This window comes from Bufo gargarizans, chromosome 4 (genome assembly GCF_014858855.1).
Source record: "Bufo gargarizans isolate SCDJY-AF-19 chromosome 4, ASM1485885v1, whole genome shotgun sequence".
NCBI lineage: Eukaryota > Metazoa > Chordata > Amphibia > Anura > Bufonidae > Bufo > Bufo gargarizans.
This window is the reverse complement of record NC_058083.1, coordinates 101,942,334-101,960,721: the sequence shown is the minus strand read 5'-3', so window position 1 is coordinate 101,960,721 and position 18,388 is coordinate 101,942,334. Positions and strand designations below refer to the sequence as shown.

Sequence of the window (18,388 nt, the reverse complement as noted above, 5' to 3'; positions counted from 1 at the left end):
GAATATGACCTGTAAATAGTTAAAAAGAAAATAATTAAATGAGATTACAGTATATTTAGGTGATGATGCTCATTATGTTTCTTTCATTTTTTTATTGTTTGCAGGACATTTAACACGTGGTTCTGCCAATGTGGCTGCACACCACGACATACAGCTAAATGCAGAAACTGACAATAACAAAGCAACAATACATAAAGACACACACAAAAGCTATATAAATAGATGAATATAAATTTCTTTATCTATACTTCATATTAGTAAGAAATAGAGGTCCCAAGACTGACCCGCAGACATACGTGCCTCTCCTACACCTGGTCCCCCGGCACAGCTCCTCAGCCTTGTACTTTGACGCTCCGCCAGCTAAGCGATCACCTTTGATCTATTATTATTATGACAACGCTCAGAGTGTGTGCTATCCTGATGCCAAATAAAGTAGGGCAGGCAGACGGGGCTGACATAAGAAGTCACTAGGGCAGTGTCACTGTACAGGAAGCAGCAGGCGGAGCAGGTGGCAGCGGCGACAAAGGTCAATGGAGGGAAAGGCTATTTAAAAGCAGTGATGCCTGTTCAGCAGCTGGAACAGAGAAGTGAAAACTCCACACCAGCAACAACCCTTCGCATCAGGCCCGAACACCGGTCTACAGCCACCATTCCCCTAGCATCCAGTCATGGGTGTTATGTAACTGAAAGAACTACAAATCCCAAGGAAAGTTCTGTCAGGAGCGCTCAACATATCGTAGATCTCACCAACCTTATAGGTCTACTCCATAATGGAAATATTCTATACCGACATGTTTCAGTTCTATACGTTCCCACCACGACTGGCTTCCATGATGGCTCCACAGAGGTTGAAGAACATCATACCTGCCCAGCTAAACACAGCTTTGGAAGCGAGTATTAGATTGAAGGATGACTAGTCAGATTTGATCTTCACGTGTCAGAAAGCTGGATGATAACCCAAGAGGAAGCTGCATCACCGACACATAGTGATGTCACATCAGCCCACGTCCGATCTAGGATACAGTCCACGGGAGTAGCCTAAGGTGCAAAATCTGTAACAGGTGCCCCACATACCACGTGCCATATATTTATGGTGTCTTATGACGCAAAGGGTCCAAAGGGACGTTGGTTTTGCATTCCACTCTATTCTGAAGGACACGTGGACAGGTCTTCTGGTGGAAAAACCTACAAACAGGTCTCCTTCAGATAGTGGCACTACTAAAATGGCTTATCATCAATTGGTGGAGACTTACCGCCAGATGGGCCAATGCATGTCATGTTCAGAGATCTAAGCATTTTTTCAGCACCGATTCTGTGCTCATTTTGCCAACTACGAACTAATTTCCAAAGCGTCTCCTTACAATGGTCCGTGAAACACTGACTGAACATGGATGCCATTCGTGTTGTGTCAGTGGTTTTTCATGGACCCATAGTCTTCAATGGCCATGTTTGGTCAGCATCACAGACCAAAGTACTGCATGTGTCTGTGATTTTCACAATGATCCATGGTCAGTAGACCATCACTGATGTGTGAACAAACACAAACGTCAATGGGTACGTGTGCTGTTCATGGAGAAGACGGACAGGACGTCTGTGATTCACTGTAGTGTGAAGGAGGCCTACTTAAAACCATACCCCAAAATGACATTCATAGATAGAGATTAAAGACAGAGGCGGCATACACATGAAGGAAGAATAAGAAGAGCAGAACGATGCACGTGTGCACTAGAAATGGTTCAGCTTTCATGGTAGGCCCATGCTGTCCTCTGACTAAACCAAAGTACTGTAACATCACGTACATCCCGCGGACTGCTGGCAGCTGTAGTTACACCTGCACCGCACATTCACCACTGCTGTCTATCATAATGTAAGGACTATGAGAAAATCATAATCATTAGTGACGACACCAATCCAAGTACAAATCATAAAATGAACAATGTAAACTGCTAAAAAAAACACCACTATTGTGAACCAACCCAAACTAGCAACATTAAAGGGGTACAGCAGCGAGATCTCCCAACAGATGAGGATCCCGGCGATGGGGTGCGCACCTAAAGACATTTATGCTATATTCTTACGACATCAACGGCCAAGACTGGAGTACCGCTTTATAGGACTGCAATTCTCTTTTGTAGTTGATATGTTTCCAGCAATCACTTTGAACACTAAGTTTTCCTTCTGGTTACCACGGTTACGTCCAGTCCCCCCGAACCCCCCCCGTGGCTACGTCCAGTGACCCCCCCCCCCTGTCTCCACATGGCTACGTCCAGTGACCCCCCCCCCCCTGTCTCCACATGGCTACGTCCAGTCACACCCCCCCCCGTCTTCACGTGGCTACGTCCAGTCACACACACCCCCGTCTTCACGTGGCTACGTCCAGTCACCCCCCCCCCCGTCTTCACGTGGCTACGTCCAGTCACCCCCCCCCCGTCTTCACGTGGTTACATCCAGTCACCCCCCCCCCCCCCCGTCTCCGTGTGGTTACATCCAGTCACCCCCCCCCCCCCCCCCCGGCTCCGTGTGGTTACATCCAGTCACCGATCCCCCGCCCCCCCCCCCGTCTTCACGTGGCTACGTCCAGTCACCCCCCACCCCGTCTTCACGTGGTTACATCCAGTCACCCCCCCCCCCCCCCCGTCTCCGTGTGGTTACATCCAGTCACCCCCCCCCCCCCCCCGGCTCCGTGTGGTTACATCCAGTCACCGATCCCCCGCCCCCCCCCCCCGTCTTCACGTGGCTACGTCCAGTCACCCCCCACCCCGTCTCCTTGTGGTTACATCCAGTCATACCGCCGCCCCCCCCCATCTCCGTGTGGTTACATCCAGTCACCCCCCCCCCCGTCTCCGTGTGGTTACATCCAGTCACCCCCCCCCCCGTCTCCATGTGGTTACATCCAGTCACCCCCCGTCCCCCCGTCTCCGTGTGGTTACATCCAGTCACCCCCCCCCCCCCGTCTCCGTGTGGTTACATCCAGTCACGCCCGTCTGTGTGGTTACATGGTTACATCCAGTCACACCCGTCTGTGTGGTTACATCCAGTGATACGTGTCTCCACGTCGCTACATCCAGTCATATGTATCGCTGTTATAACTGCAGTGATACACTTTCCACATTTCATGAATGTAATGTTTTGTACATGAGACCAGGGCAGGCGGTGTATTTTCACGTATACACAGTCATCGCCCTGGAAACATACACAGTATACATTTCAGGGTGAATTCAGAGAACTGTGCAAACCAGAAACAAAGTCCATGTCACATAGTCAGATCACACCTGCATCATAGCGTTGGAGTGGCGGGACCCCTGTATGGGTATACAATGCGATTCCGCTATTCTTCTCTACATTAGGACTGGAGCGGTGGGGTACTTTGTATGTATATTTCTGTGTGGATTGCTAATCAATTACTATATACCCCAATTAGCATTACTTACCTGCTTGCCTCTTGTACCCCATTTCTATTTGCTTGGCCTAGTCAACGTATGCTACTAACAGGTTTTGCCTAGGTGTCCCTTCTTCTGTGTGGACTTCTAGGAATTTTTCCTGGTTTTTATGCAAATAGTTTTCAATATGTATTAAAGGGGTTCTCCAGCCTTAGAGCCAACAACCCCTGGGGTCCTCACTTGTACTCCTGAACATAAAAAACCCACTCATCTGTCCATGGTCCTGCTGCTGCTCTGTCCCCAGCCTCTTCAGGTCCCCGCAGGACCAGGAATCAGCTTGGTCCCATGACTGCTGTGGTCAATCACAGGCCTTAGCGGTCACAGCGGTTTGAATGCTACGTCAAGGCCGCCATTGTTTGCCAGCTGATTGCATCTTTTATGCCACAGTAAAATTGACTGTCCGCAGCGCATCGCCTCATGTGAGCAGGGATGTACTGTGAACCACAATACAGCCCTCCCAGTGTAAAAGCTCTGACTGACCCGCTATATCATCGATCGGCGATAATCTGCATTTACACGTTCCTGTGGCTGTATGCACGCGATAATCATCCCACCGTGGCCACCACTGCCTGCACGATTTTGCAGGTAAAGCCAAGGTCTTGCCTTCAAAATCGTGGTGGGTAGAGTTTTGTCTGCAGAGCGTGTAAACAGGGCCTTAATCTACACAGACCGTTAATCGATCATCCACAGAGCGGCACAACGCTGCGGAATATGTCGGCACTGCAAGGCACACAGCTACCGTAACATTACCAGACAGAAAATGTACATTTCTCGGTCAGATCCTCTTAATAAGTTCTGCCTCTGACGCCACCAGATATAAGGCAGCTATCCTACAAGTCATGGAAGCCCAACCTGCGGCCCTCCAGCTGTTGCAAAACTACAACTCCCAGCATGTCCTAATAGCTGTAGGCTGTGCAGGCATGCTGCGAATTGTAGTTTTGCAACAGCTGGAGGGCCGCAGGTTGGGCATCCCTGCTATAAGTCAATGTGCCCTGAGACAGGACTTGGACCTAGCGATAGGAGAGACAGTACCCCCCAAACCCGTGATCTGGGCACTGGGTGGGGGAGACTCTTTCTTGACACAGGACCTGGCAGAGGAATCTGGAATGTGAGGAATTCCCAGATAACATCATTCTGCTGGGGGAAGCTCCAGGTAAAACAACAATCCAGCTGCCAATAAACTGCAGGCGGGAGGCTGACACTCAAAAAATCCCCCACCATGTCTGCCGTGTTGTCATCAGCAGTGTTTGCCAAATGCCTTTACCCTCTTCCTGCCAGAGATACTGGAAGGCATTGCACCATTCAGGAAGCTTCAGTTACACAGGCTGTGTACAGGTTGATAAAGCCAAATTCAGGGCAAATCACACACTCTGTGCTCAGCAAGGGGTTAAAACAAATCAGATATACTGAGAGCAGGCATGCGGCAGTAGTGCAGAGCTGAACGCAACACATCCATATGGTCATAGAAAATTAGGAAGCCAGAGTCATAGCATGGCCTTCCTACGTGCAAGGCGAAGAGTCAGTGTGTTGCCCTGTATTTAAAGGGATCCTGTCACCATGAAAGTACAAGGTAAGCTGCCGGCAGCAGGTTATAGAGCAGGAGAAGCTGAGCAGATCGATATATAGTTTTGTAGGAAAATTCATTTAAATTCCTGCTCATTCTGGGCTTTAAAGTCCAGGAGGCGGTCCTATCAGTGACTGTGCGGCACCTGAGGGGTTAACGGCCGCTGATCGCAGCTTCCTGTCATATAGGCTGGGCACCGCCTCCTGTATTTCTATTAGACGTTATTTATCAGTGCGCCGCCCCGCTCTCCTCATTGGCAGCGCGGTACAGGGGGAGGGAGAGAGTGACTCCTTCTCCCCCGTGCTGCTGAGGGAACATGGCACGCTGACCGCAGCGCGCTCATGTTCTGTCATAGCGTGCTTGACGCATTATCGGCAAGGTTGGATGCCGATAACTTTAAAAATCATGAATATCAGCCGATAATATCAGTAACTCCGATAATCAGTCCAACCCTAATACAGAGATAGCTGTCAATCACTGATAGGGCCGCCTCCTGGACGTCAAAGCTCAGAATGAACAGAAATTAAAAATGTGTAAATTAAAAGTTATACTGAATCTTTTCCCATAAAACTATACATCAATCTGCTCAGCTCCTCCTGCTCTATAACCTGCGGCCTACAGCTCAGACACCATGTTCAACGTGACAGGTTCCCTTTAAATACTCTGTCCAGGGTAGAGGGGATTGTTAGCCTCCGTCTGGCACCATGGGGCGATATTGGGGAAGACAAAACATGCATGCAATATATATTTGAGGTTTACCTGCGAATTTGCAGCAAAAGCAGCAACTGTGAATTTCAAAACCATTTTTACTTATTTTTCTCACAATTCACAGGAAAATCTGCAGTGGTAAATCCGCAAGGTCTGTCGTGTGCAGGAGGCCTGATGCACAGCAAAATGGATGAGGTTTTACAATTCTCAACTTATGCTGCGATAAACCACAGTGGCTACACCGAGTTCTGCACAAAAAATGCAGGCTTTGCTGCTGCAGAATTCAAGCAGTACCCCAAAGGAGCGCAACACTGCGTATCACAGCACCAGCTATATAAAGGAGCTGACCTGCAGCAAGCAAATTGTTTCTATGGATTTCACCCTCTGCAATGTAAATCCACGGCAAAATCCTTAACTACACTGCCATGTGCGTGTACACTAAGGCCTCTTTCACACGTTTTTTTTTCACGCAACGCAGGCCCCATTGGCGTGAATAGGGCTGTGTGAAAATTGCAAGCATCCACAAGCAAGTGCGGATGCGGTGTGATTTTCACACACTGTTGCTAGGAGACGATCGGGATGGGGACCCGATCATTATTATTTTCCCTTATAACATGGTTATGGGAAAATAATAGCATTCTGAATACAGAATGCATAGTACAATAGCGCTGGATGGGTTTAAAAAAAAATATTTAACTCACCTTAATCCACTTGTTCGCGCAGCCCGGCTTCTCTTCTGTCTTCACCTTTGAGGAATAGGACCTTTGTTGACATCACTGCGCTCATCACATGGTCCATCACGGACCATGTGATGAGCGCAGTGACGTCACCACAGGTCCTTTTCCTGTGCACAGCAAAGAAGACAGAAGAGATGCCGGCTGCACGAGCAAGTGGATTAAGGCGAGTTAAATTATTATAATTTTTATTTATTTTTTACCCCTCCAGCCCTATTGTACTATGCATTCTGTATTAAGAATGTATTATTTTCCCATGGTTATAAGGGAAAATAATAGCAATCTACACAACACCTAACCCAAACCCTAACTTCTGTGAAGAAGTTTGGGTTTGGGTACCAAACATGCAGATTTTTCTCACGCGCGTGCAAAACGCATTGCAATGTTTTGCATTTGCGCAGAAAAATCGCGCATGTTCCCGCAACGCACCTGCATCTTTTCCCACAACGCCCGTGTGAAACCAGCCTAAAGCTACCTGTACATGGATGCCAGTTTAAAAAAATAAAATAAAACTGTTTTTTTTTTAAAATGAGGATTTCTGTGCATTTCTGCACCAAAAAAAAGCAAGTGTTACTTTTTAGCTTTTGGTGCGGTTTTGCCACAAATCTCACCATTGCATTGCCGAGGGTGAAATCAGCACAAATTATTATTTTTTTTTAAATGGCACAAACAACTGACATGCTGCAGATTTCAAAATCCACACGGCAGGTCAATTACCGCACATCTAATCCCATCCACTTCACTGCTACTGTGTTTGGGCTCGTTTACACGAACGTGGGCTGCCCGTTGCCATATCGCGGCCCACATTTGCGGATCCGCAATACACGGGCACCGTTCCGTGGACATTTATTTCAATGGGTCCGCAAATCCGGAGATGCGGAACCGAAGAACGTAACACCATGGAAGCACTACGGGGTGCTTTCTGGGGTTCCGTTCCGTGCTTCCGCACTGCAAAAAGATAGAACTTGCTCTATCTTTTTTGCAGAACGGAAGGATTGCGGACCCATTCAAGTGAATGGGTCTGCGATCCCCATGCGCCTGCCCCTTAGGCTGTGCGTTTTCTGCACGAGAATCCACATTGGGAAAAAAATATAAATAAAGCATGTAATCTGCATCGTGTGCAGGCATGCATGGAGAGTCCACCGCAGATATTTCTCAGGCCTACAGATTAGCCGTAGCGTCAGAATCCACACCAAACTGTGCAAAAACTTTGCTGCAGTTTTTGGCACGCAAACGTTGCAGATTTCACCCTCTGTACTGCCACGGGCGAAATCAGTGATATCTGTAAAGTCAGACTGGCATGCAGCTATCACTGCTGCCGATGGACGAGATCTCCTCCTCTTTGCTGTTCTTCGCACGGCGTGAAAGTGACCACAGGTCCTGTTCCTGCACACAGCACAGAAGAGATGCCGGGCTGCGCGAGCAAAAGGATTAAGGGGAGTTAAAAAAATTATTATTTTTTTATTTTTTTTAACTCGCCTCCAGCGCTATTTTACTATGCATTCTGTATTCAGAATGCTATTATTTTCCCTTATAACCATGTCATAAGAGAAAATAATAATGATCGGGTCTCCATCCCGATCGTCTCCTAGCAACCGTGCGTGAAAATCGCACCGCATCCGCACTTTCTTGCGATTTTCACGCAACCCCATTCGTTTCTATAGGGGCCTGCGTTACATGAAAAACTTACAATATAGAGCATGCTACGATTTTCACGCAACGCATAAGTGATGCGTAAAAATCACTACTCATGTGAATAGCCCCATAGAAATTAATGGGTCCGGATTCAGTGCGGGTGCAATGCGTTCACCTCACGCATCGCATCCGCGCGGAATACTCCCCCGTGTGAAAGGGGCCTTAGAGAAGGTAGATACCCTTAGATGCTTCAGAGGAAACCTGTACCACGTATGAGGGTCAGAATGTACTCGCCTGGACCATCAACACAAGATCCTAATATATTTGGCATATGGTGAATTCGTGGCTTGGGTTTTGCAGCTGGTGAAAACACTGATTTTATCCACGATTCTGATTAAAATAATGTAATGTTTAGGAAGCAGCTCACTTGGTTAGGACTTGTTCACACACGCTTTCTGCTCCTCTGGAATGTGCGCGGAGAGGCATTTTGCTGGGAGTACAGGATCTGCTATGTGATGTGGAGTGCACGCTCTGGGTTACTGAGCACATGAACTTCAGAATCTGCATTTTTAGGATCCAGTTTCCACCTTTTTTTTCTTATGCACGCCACTGCCGGCCATCACATTTACAATAAGCATTGGTTACCAGTACAGGAATCATCACTAGAGCCTCATTCACATTGACACGGTAAGGGGACTTTCACACTTGCATTGTGAGGAACCGTCAAGCAGTTCCGTCGCCCGATCCGGAAATCCGTATGCAAACCGATCCAGATCCGTCTGACAAATGCATTGAAATACTGGATTTGTCTCTCCGGTGTCATCCAGAAAAATGGATCCGGTATTTATTATTATTTTCACATTTTTATGTCAATGGGGCAATTTTAATGCTGGATCCGGCGTTCCGGCAAGTGTTCCAGAATTTTGGACTGAGAAAATACTGCATCATGCTGCGGTATTTTCTCCGGCCAAATACCGTAAGAGGTATTGAACTGATGCATCCTGAACGGATTGCCCTCCATTCAGAATGCATGGGGATAAAACTGATCAGTTTTTTCCCCCGGTATAGAGCCCCTGTGACGGAACTCAATACCGAAAAAGAAAACCGCTAGTGTGAAAGTACCCTAAGGGTGCATTCACACAGCCGTGCCCGATCACAAACAGCGAATCCGAAAAACACAGACACTGGCCGTGTGCACCCCGCCTCGAGATACAGACTTATTGATTCTAATGGGTCCGTGAACTACGTTGCAGCCAAAGATAGGATAGGCCTTTTCTTTTGCAGCGTGGCCGCACAGACTCAGAAGCACATGGAAGATAGGACATGTCCTATATTTGGCTGCAGAATTCGGATCGCAGACCTACTGAAGTCAAACGGTCCTCCTTGTGATGTGGGGTGTACACGGCCAGTGCCTCTCTTTTGAAGATCCACTGTTTGTGGTGCACAAAATGGACACGGCCGTTTTAATACACCCAGATATTTTCTGGAGTTTACCCGAAGGGGCTTAGGAAGCGGTTTTCACACGTAAACTCTGGAATATCAGCCCTGAGGTGCTCCATGTCGGACACGTTCTCCCTACAAAGGAAATGTTCTGGGTGCCGAGGCATGGGGCCCACTGTGATTGTACAGAACACTCAGGTCTGGATAAAGTCCAGGACAGATACCGCAGATGTTTGCACTCACGGGTAAAAAAAAAAAAAAAAAAAACGCCTGAAAATATCCGGGTTAGAGCTCATGCACACGAACGTTGCCCGGCCGTATTGCAGCCCGCATACGGCAGGTCCGCAATACACGGGCACCGGCCGTGTGCATCACGTATGCGGAATAGGTCCGCAATCCGGGAGATGCGGTCCAGTGCGGAACGGAGGCACGGATCAGAAGCACTACGGAGTGCTTCCATGGGTTTTCTGTCCGTGCCTCCACACCGCAAAAAAGTAGTGTATGCACAACTTTTTTGCAGTGCGGACAGATCACAGACCCATTAAAGTTGAATGGGTCTCGATCCGTCCTGGCCGCCGCACGGATGTTGCCCATGCATTGCGGTCCCCAATGCACAGAACGGCAGCACGATGGCCGTGTGCATGAGCCCTTACCCTGTAAAGTGTGAATGGGGCTTAACAGATAGATTTTTCAGTCCGCTGACAACCAGAGGTAGATTTACTAAGCTTAATGTGCCAATTTGTGCCAAAATACTGGCGTTCATGCCTGGTGCCAGATTTAGGCCTCATGCACACGACCGTATGCATTTTGCAGTCCGCAAAAAATACGGATGACGCCCGTGTGCCTTCCGTATTTTGCAGAACAGAACAGCTGGCCCCTTATAGAACAGTCCTATCCTTGTCTGTAATGCAGACAATAACAGGACATGTAAAAAAAAATCCGGAACAAAAATATGGACATACGGAAACGGAATGCACATGGAGTAACTTCCGACTTTATATTTTTTTGTGGACCCATTGAAATGAATGGCTCTATCCACAAAAAAAAATTAATGGAACGGACACAGGAAGAAAATACATTTGTGTGCATGAGCCCTTAGAATGTGTTTTAGGCACTTTTTGTTCCTCGTTAGAAAAGGGGAGTTGCTCAGAGGAAATTGGGTGCGACATACCGAAAACGGTTGTGGCCTAAAATGCACCACAATTTTAATCTAAAGCAATCGGTGGTACTGTCCTCTATGTAGAGCAGCATCAAAGCAACCAAAAATACACTATAAGAGCTGGCGCACGTCCTAAACCAACATTTACAGGGCGTTTCATGAATTGGTGACTGTAATCCTCCGTCACCTCAACCCCCACCGCTCCCTGGAGGATAAACCGCAGCATGTGCCATCTTCATCTGTTTTTCCAAGTCAATGGGTCAGTGATAAAAAACTGACAGAACACGGACGTTATCTGTGTGTGGTCTCTTTTTTGATGGTTTCTAGGAGACTGGGAGAGTATTCTTCAGGTTTTTTTCAGCTATACAAAAAACTGAAGACAGACTGAGGCAACACGGATGGAAAAACTAACAAACTGAATGCAGTGTGAGACCAACCAGATTCAACAAGGATGGAAAATCTTCTGTCGTTTTCACTGACAGAACTCTGACAAGTTTTATATTGTTTGTCATAAAAGATATCCTAGCATCCCATTCCCAACTTTATAGCACGTATTTGGCCACTTCCATCCAACTTTATTGATACGGACGGTGCATGTACCTGCTGATAGTGGATAAGTAAGGTCGGGGGCCCAATTAGGAGCCCCTTCTAAATACTGTCATTAATAAAAGTTCAGTATTAGGCTTTTCTATTCCACATACATTTCTACTGTCTTAATTATCCATAATTCTGAATATCGGATAATCTGGCACCTATCCAAAGTATGCAGTATCCAACATCAATCACCCTAATAATATCATGGGCATCAGCACCCAGCTGGTGGGGTGTATGGGCACCTCGTGCTGCAAGCCCATGTCATACATCTGTTCAATACAAGACATCAGTGCCACATGCCAGCCATACCTGCTGCTACCCACCTGATAACTGGCACCTGCAGTTGGCGCTGTACACAGAACCCGTCCGCCATCTAGGAGGCAAACAAGCCACTCACACAAGATAAGCAGCCATTAATCTGCCTGGCACGGACTTGACGACCACGCTTAGAAGAAGCAGGCGCAGCGTGCACCAGTTATAGCGACCCATAATATCAAATACAAAGCTGACGTTGTGGCAGGCCTATCATCCAACAGTAATACCAGCAAACAAGCCTGAAAGACAGGATGGAAGGCATCAGGGCTCCTGACGGGGTACGGTCTGTATTTTAGGAAATACTTGTGTTCCCCATTAAATAAGTTCCATGAAAATATTTTATGGGGAAAAGGCTGGTGACTTTGGATGGCAGAACGGCGGTACTTGATTAAAATGCTGATCTTTCTGATCACAAACCCAAGAAGATAGAAATGATCACAGATACATGATAGTGGTACACGCATGTCCAGGGTTAATATCCAAGAAGCAGAAGGGACAACAGCCTCCATCATCCATCACATACAGAATAATGCAGCGTGTCAATCAAGCCCTTTTAAATTGACGGGGGGTCTCTCAAGCTCAGGGGTCGGCCATTGTAGGGGATGAGCATGCAGCAGGTTCTGTCTGTAGTTGGATTAATGAACACTGGGTTCACATCCGGCGCAGTAATGGGTCCGAAAACTAAACAAAACATCAGCGCCCAATGGACCCCAGTGACTGTTCTGCCACAGACGGAGGTCTAGTAATGGAGGATGGATGAGGTGGTCTCTGCTGCTTCATGGACTGACTGGTGGGAGTAAGCAGGGGCGGTCCTTACCACTGGGCAAACCAAGCAAATGCTGGGGCCCCAGAGATTCAGAGGGCCCCCTGCTGGCTTTCGGAGGCTGGTTCAAACAATGAATAAAAAGGTCTGGGCCAGGGAAGCCCTTACCAGCCATAGGAGAAGTGCCCAGGCTGCACTGCTATGCTGACAATGGGGTGGTGCAACAGGGGCCCCCCCAAACATGCCAAATCTGCTCCTGGGAGTAAGGGCCATGCCCCTTTGGCGTATGTGCATTCACTGTCTTCACAGTGATTTGGTGCTGTCCTATACCCACTGCTAGTATTGGATTTCTGTTAAATAATATGTGATATAATATTAATTGGTATTTAATATAAAGGATGTCTTACACTACACACTGACACCATCTAGAGCAGGGGTGCACAACCTGCGGCCCGGGGGCCACATGCGGCCCTTGATATTCTATGCGGCCCCCAACCATCTGGTGACAGACATGTATGTCTATGTCTTGTGGCTGCTCACACGCATTTTTCATGTATTCTCCCATTAAATGGGAATCCTGTAGGTGTAACCAGACATTTATAGTATATACAGTACGTACAATACGCCATAAATACAGTATTTCAGTTGGTAATACCCCTTTAACTTTTATTTTCGGCCCTTGGGATTACTTTAGTCTGATAATGTGGCCCCCAACCAGAAAAGGTTGTGCACCCCTGATCTATAGTGATACACTTGGCAATGGGAGGTCTGTATGGGAACATCAAGACCTATATTTGAAGTCTACCATATATGACAATGTATAAGCCCATACATTAGAAAGACACGCCTGTATCTATGGTATAAATGATTGACAGGGACAGACAAGGGGTCGTCTTCTCACTCTCACATCTGTTGGGGGTTGTTTGCTGAAGAAGATGGAAGACATACATGGAGCCTGAGAAGGTTCCTACCCTACAGAAAGGATACTTTACGGACATTCATATTCACACAGACAATAGAATAAACTTTTTTTTATATATTTTTATGAACACCAATAATAAATCGCATTATTCACTTTTTATAGAACTTGTTGAATCCTGGTGAGGAGTTCTCCGGGGGTTCCTTACTCCACATAACGCATACACTACATATGGAGAGGATTACCAAAACAAGTTGTTATATTTTTTATACAAATTTAGTACCATTTCTGAAATAAAACCATGCCAACTGGAAATGTCCAACACATCAGACTGTATTTTACCATCTGTCCTCTGAGACCAAACTGAGATTCACTGGCCATTTGCTAAAAAGTCAGTCAAGAAATGTGACCACCCATGTGCCCAGGGACAGCACACTGACCCAATAAAGCCAATGGATTAGTTCACACACACCTGTCTTTCTGCACTGATTACCTGACCGGAGTAGTGATCGCATTGGCAGGGCCAATCGGCACAATACTGCTGGACACTACTGGAATGATGGGACTAGCAGTCTCGGTGCCAATTCAGATTATAGGCACAAAGATTTGTCATACTACATCCTACTTTTCCTCAGTCGCTAAGCAGCAGACTGAGCAAAAGAGCCAATAAGTAGCTGGACGATTCTCTAATGTATAAATAACAAGGAAAAGTCCATTGTTTACAATTTCACCTTTAAAGAGCACCTGTCAGCAGTATCAACCCTACCAAACTAGGCATACCGCTTGTGGCAGCTTTGGACGGAAGAGTTGAGCAGAGCTGCTGGAGGGTCTACTTGACTCCTCCATCCGAAGCCACCGCCTCCCACTTCTGGCTGTACGCTGACATCAGCTTAAGAAGCAACAGCAGATCCTCTGCGCATGCGCAGACAGCTCTATGTCCCCTGATGAAGCCTGTTTAGGTGACACACGTTGGGAGAGCGCACATAAGGTGTCCCGCATACAGTCGAGGCAAAGGAACTGGGAATCAGGCCAGGGGGGTGCCCAGCGGGCGAGTCCTGGGTCCTGATGAGGCAGGAATACTGATACACATTATCATTAGCAGGTTCACTCACATTACCATCCTGCCTCTCTGCTCCACGTCATAATAAAGTAACCATAAAGTGACAACGCATCTGGTGTCTCCGCGCTACCACAACAGTGGCAGCCATGTCAGCATCAGAAGCAACGCCAGGTAAGTACTATCTGTGTGAGGGGCATTACCAGGTCTTGGATAAACCCTTTAAAGAAGGCATTATTTGAATCTGTGCACGTCCACCTTGCCAGAGGGCATGCTTGGTTGATCCAGTCGGAGATCCATAGTATCATATTGTGGGGATGCCCTGCATTGCCAATAACCCAAGTTTATCTATATATGCAATGTCTAGGTTTTTTTATTTTTGTGATTACTACAAAAAGCACATTGAACACCCATCCCCTGGTTCCAACTACCACATAGGTCACCCTGGAGCCACATCCAAATCATGACTACATCTACTGGTATTAACCTGGTGAAGAGGATGGCCCCCTCCTTGAACTGATCATGAATGGTCCCACTACTGGTATCTGTGTAGCGAGGCAATGCCGACAGCACTCTAGTCTAGAGCGTCAGCTCTTTGCTGTGGTTAACTGATGCTGGGCTTGACTGTGGGAATCCCCTCAATTACCTCCATGTAGAATTCAATTGTCCAAAGTGAGCATAGCCCTGTGGTGGTCTGCTCCTAGGCTACAGTAATGCAGCTCCTGGTGGGGGATGGAGGGGGTGACTGCTCGTTCCTGCTCCTCTTTCTTCAGCGATCTCACTCCTCTAATTACCCAAGACGTATGTTCACTGAAAAGAAGAAGTGTGAAGAGGAAGTGCAGGAGCGAGCGGAGGAGAAGCACTTGGTAACGCCACCTTATCCTGTGTGACAACCCTGCCAGGACTGCAGTAGGCACGGCACAATGACTGCCCACTATTCTCTGTCTGGGTGGGGAGCAGCACCGCCGCCTCTGCACCTCCCCGAAAATCTATGCTGCCCAAAGTGACAAAGATTATTATCCCCTAAAATAATAAAGCCCTTAAACTGCCCTCATGTCAAATTGTTAAAAAAAATATTAAGATTCCAAATAAAGAATAAAAAAGTTAAAATTCCTAGTTATGTTTCGGGCAAATATTTATACGGATGACGTTCGCGAGCATTCCATATTTTGCGGAACAGAACAGCAGGCCCCCAATGGAACAGTACTATCCTTGTCCGTAATGCGGACAATAATAGGACACGTTCAATTCTTTTGCGGAACGGACATACGGAATCAGAATGCACAAGGAGCAACTTCCGTTTTTTTTGTGGACCCATTGAAATAAATGGTTCCGCACATGGTCCACAAAAAAAATAAAATAATTTGAACGGACACAGAGAGAAAATACGTTTGTGTGCATGAGCCCTAACGGAAAGATCTGCACCTGTTCTGTGTTTGTGACCCTCACCTGGTTCGGGATCACAATAAGGGTGTATTCACACGTCCGCATCCGTTCCGCAATTTTGTGGAACAGGTGCGGACCCAGTCATTTTCAATGTTGCTGGATTGTGCTGTCCGCATCCGCATTTGCGGATCCGCACTTCCATTCTGCAAAAAAAAAAAAATAGAACATGTCCTATTCTTGTCCGCGATTACGGACAATAAAAGGAATTTCCTATGAGAGTGCCGGCGATGTGCAGTCCGCAAAATGTGGAACACACATTGCCGGTGTCCGTGTTTTGCGGATCTGCAAAACACATACGGACGTGTGAATGAACTTTAACTGATGGAAATCGCTGACCAAATAACTGAAGTGTGAACTCGGCCTAACAAAAACATTAAAGGGGTGTCCGAATTATGTTTTTGTTCTTTGTATGTTTCTAACTAGGCAAATGTAAGGACTTTACAATTCACTTACTTTATCTCCAGTTGCTCCTTTCTCAGCTGCTGCTCATTGCTCTCTCCCTGGATTCTTGAGGAAAAACCTTAACCCCTTTAGCTGCACAGACTCAGGGCTGCAGGCTTTACTGAGTAGCTGCAGGCAGTAAGGAGACAAATGCTGGGCACAGGAGTTCTGCAGAGCATTGCACAAGAACAGGTAGGGGGAAGATCCTGCATGTATCAGCAGTGTCATTGTACAGCTGGGACTTGTAGTCCTACACATACAACATGCTGCTGAGTATCCCAGCAGTCAGATGTCACTCAGGGCAGAGCAGGGGGAGGGGCACAAATATTCATGATGAAAACCTCAGAGATTGTTGTTATTGCAGGTAAACAAAGGGCCAGAAGAGAACCAGGGAAATGAGGAAATAGAATTCTTTTACCTAAAACTTGCTTAGCTCGGTTATATACTGCCGCCCATCAGATTTACAGTGCTATATTTTTTTTCATAACTCGGACAACCCCTTTAATAGGAAAAAAAAACACTTACCTGTCATGTATTCTATATCACACATAGGCTTTCAAGCTCAATGCAAACGATACACCAAAGGCTGCAAAGGTGCAGAAAGATGGCATTAAAAACCTGATAACCCCCATCCTCCGCAACTAAATCTGACATTCAGGATTGTAGGGACAACTCTTCTAGGGCTATACAGGCAGCCAAAAACAGATGCAAAAATCCAGAATTTCAGCATTAGACGTCCATGGTCACAGTGGCAAATCGCACCCAGGAACATCACAAGCTCGCCATGAAAGAAGCGACGGACATGCAGGCGGGACCGCCCCTCCATTCAGCTCTATGGGACCGATACAGTACATGCCTGCGGCTATCTCCAGTGAGCATGTGCGTCCACCACTCCATTCAAACAGGGGGACACCGGCCCTGGTTTCTGTTACCGTGGGGGCCCCCAGGTCCCCTATCCTGTGGGTAAAGGATAAGTTGTTGTGATAGGACATGCCCCATTACTGACCGCTACCGCATGCTTCCCCATAGGAAGGGGCTGCAGATCTAATAAAGAGGGATGAAAGGCCACGGGATGGGCACAAGCTGGCGGCACAAGACCCCATGTGCGGTACTGGGCGCCTATTCCAGATGTAGCTAAACCCATGTGAACAGAGCCCGACCGTTACAGGTCATAGGTCAGACGTAAAGCTGTAGCCCATACCCTGCATGGTGGGCCGCAGGAGGCGGCGGTCTACCTCCAGCGCGGACTACACCGGGGGCGTGAAGCGGATTCTTTTCTTGATCCGTTTACGCCGGTAACATGACGGACACACATCACCTGTCTGAGGTGAGTTACCACTGATGGGGGTAACAATCTGATCAATTCTCTGGCTGAAGCCTACTCCTCCTATCATCAACATGCACGATGTTGGGAGTGATGGTTCCCCTTCCCATCAGCAGAAGACAGCAGGAATGCGGATCCGCACAGGACATGTGGAGGCACATCTATAGACAAGCACCGTGCACCACAAGTCCCAGCAGTCAGGCACAGGTCTGTACTTTACATACAATCACAGCCGGGCGTGAAACACACGCGTTATATGTCACCTGACACTTCCAGACTGAAAGTTCACACTCGGGCGAGAAAACAACCAGCCATGAACATAGAGAGAGCCCGCGAGCCCCACACCACGGCGACCCCGGCTGTGTACCTACCGGCAGCTGCGGAGACCGGAGCTCAAGTGCCTGTGCGCGTCCCCGCCCGCACTCTCCTCAGCAGGCGCGCTCCCGCTCCTCCCCTCCTCACGCAGGCGCGCTCCCGCCTCTCCCCTCCTCTCTCGTCTTGCTTCTTCGCTCCGGTCTCGTCAGCTCCTTCCTGGTCACCATTGTTCCCCTTCCTGCTGCCCTCACCGGCCGCGCTAGAGCCGGAACCATGTACGGTCCCCAGCCCAGCGGCCTCCTGAGGGGTCCAGCTGATACCAGTGCAGGGGCTTCTGCAGACCTCACAAGTGTCCCCCTTTAAAGGGACAGTCCCTATTTTGGACCCAAGTCCCTCTTTTTTCCTAAAAGGCAAGGGATTTTGTGTATAGAGCTGAGGACATGGGTTGCTAGATGGCCGCTAGCTCCTCCGCAATATCCAGTCCCATAGCTCTGGGTGCTTTTATTGTGTAAAAAAACCGATTTGATCCATATG

The 18,388-nt window shown here is 47.7% G+C and overlaps 1 protein-coding gene across 5 annotated transcripts in view; it reads right to left on the bottom strand.

The window, feature by feature from the left end:
• The window catches only part of PIK3CB (phosphatidylinositol-4,5-bisphosphate 3-kinase catalytic subunit beta), a 142,505-nt gene extending 124,519 nt beyond the window's left edge, over window positions 1–17,986 (bottom strand). For 3 of the 5 annotated variants that reach the window (XM_044289237.1, XM_044289241.1, XM_044289242.1), the window contains exons 1-2: window positions 17,911–17,977; window positions 16,741–16,801 (exon numbers count right to left, since the gene is read on the bottom strand). The gene's annotated coding sequence lies outside the window, so the exon portion shown is untranslated. Of the gene's footprint in view, window positions 1–14,974; window positions 15,108–16,740; window positions 16,802–17,910 lie in introns of those variants that run through there. The other 2 variants (XM_044289238.1, XM_044289239.1) reach the window with 2 other exon arrangements.
• Window positions 17,987–18,388: the final 402 nt, after the last annotated feature.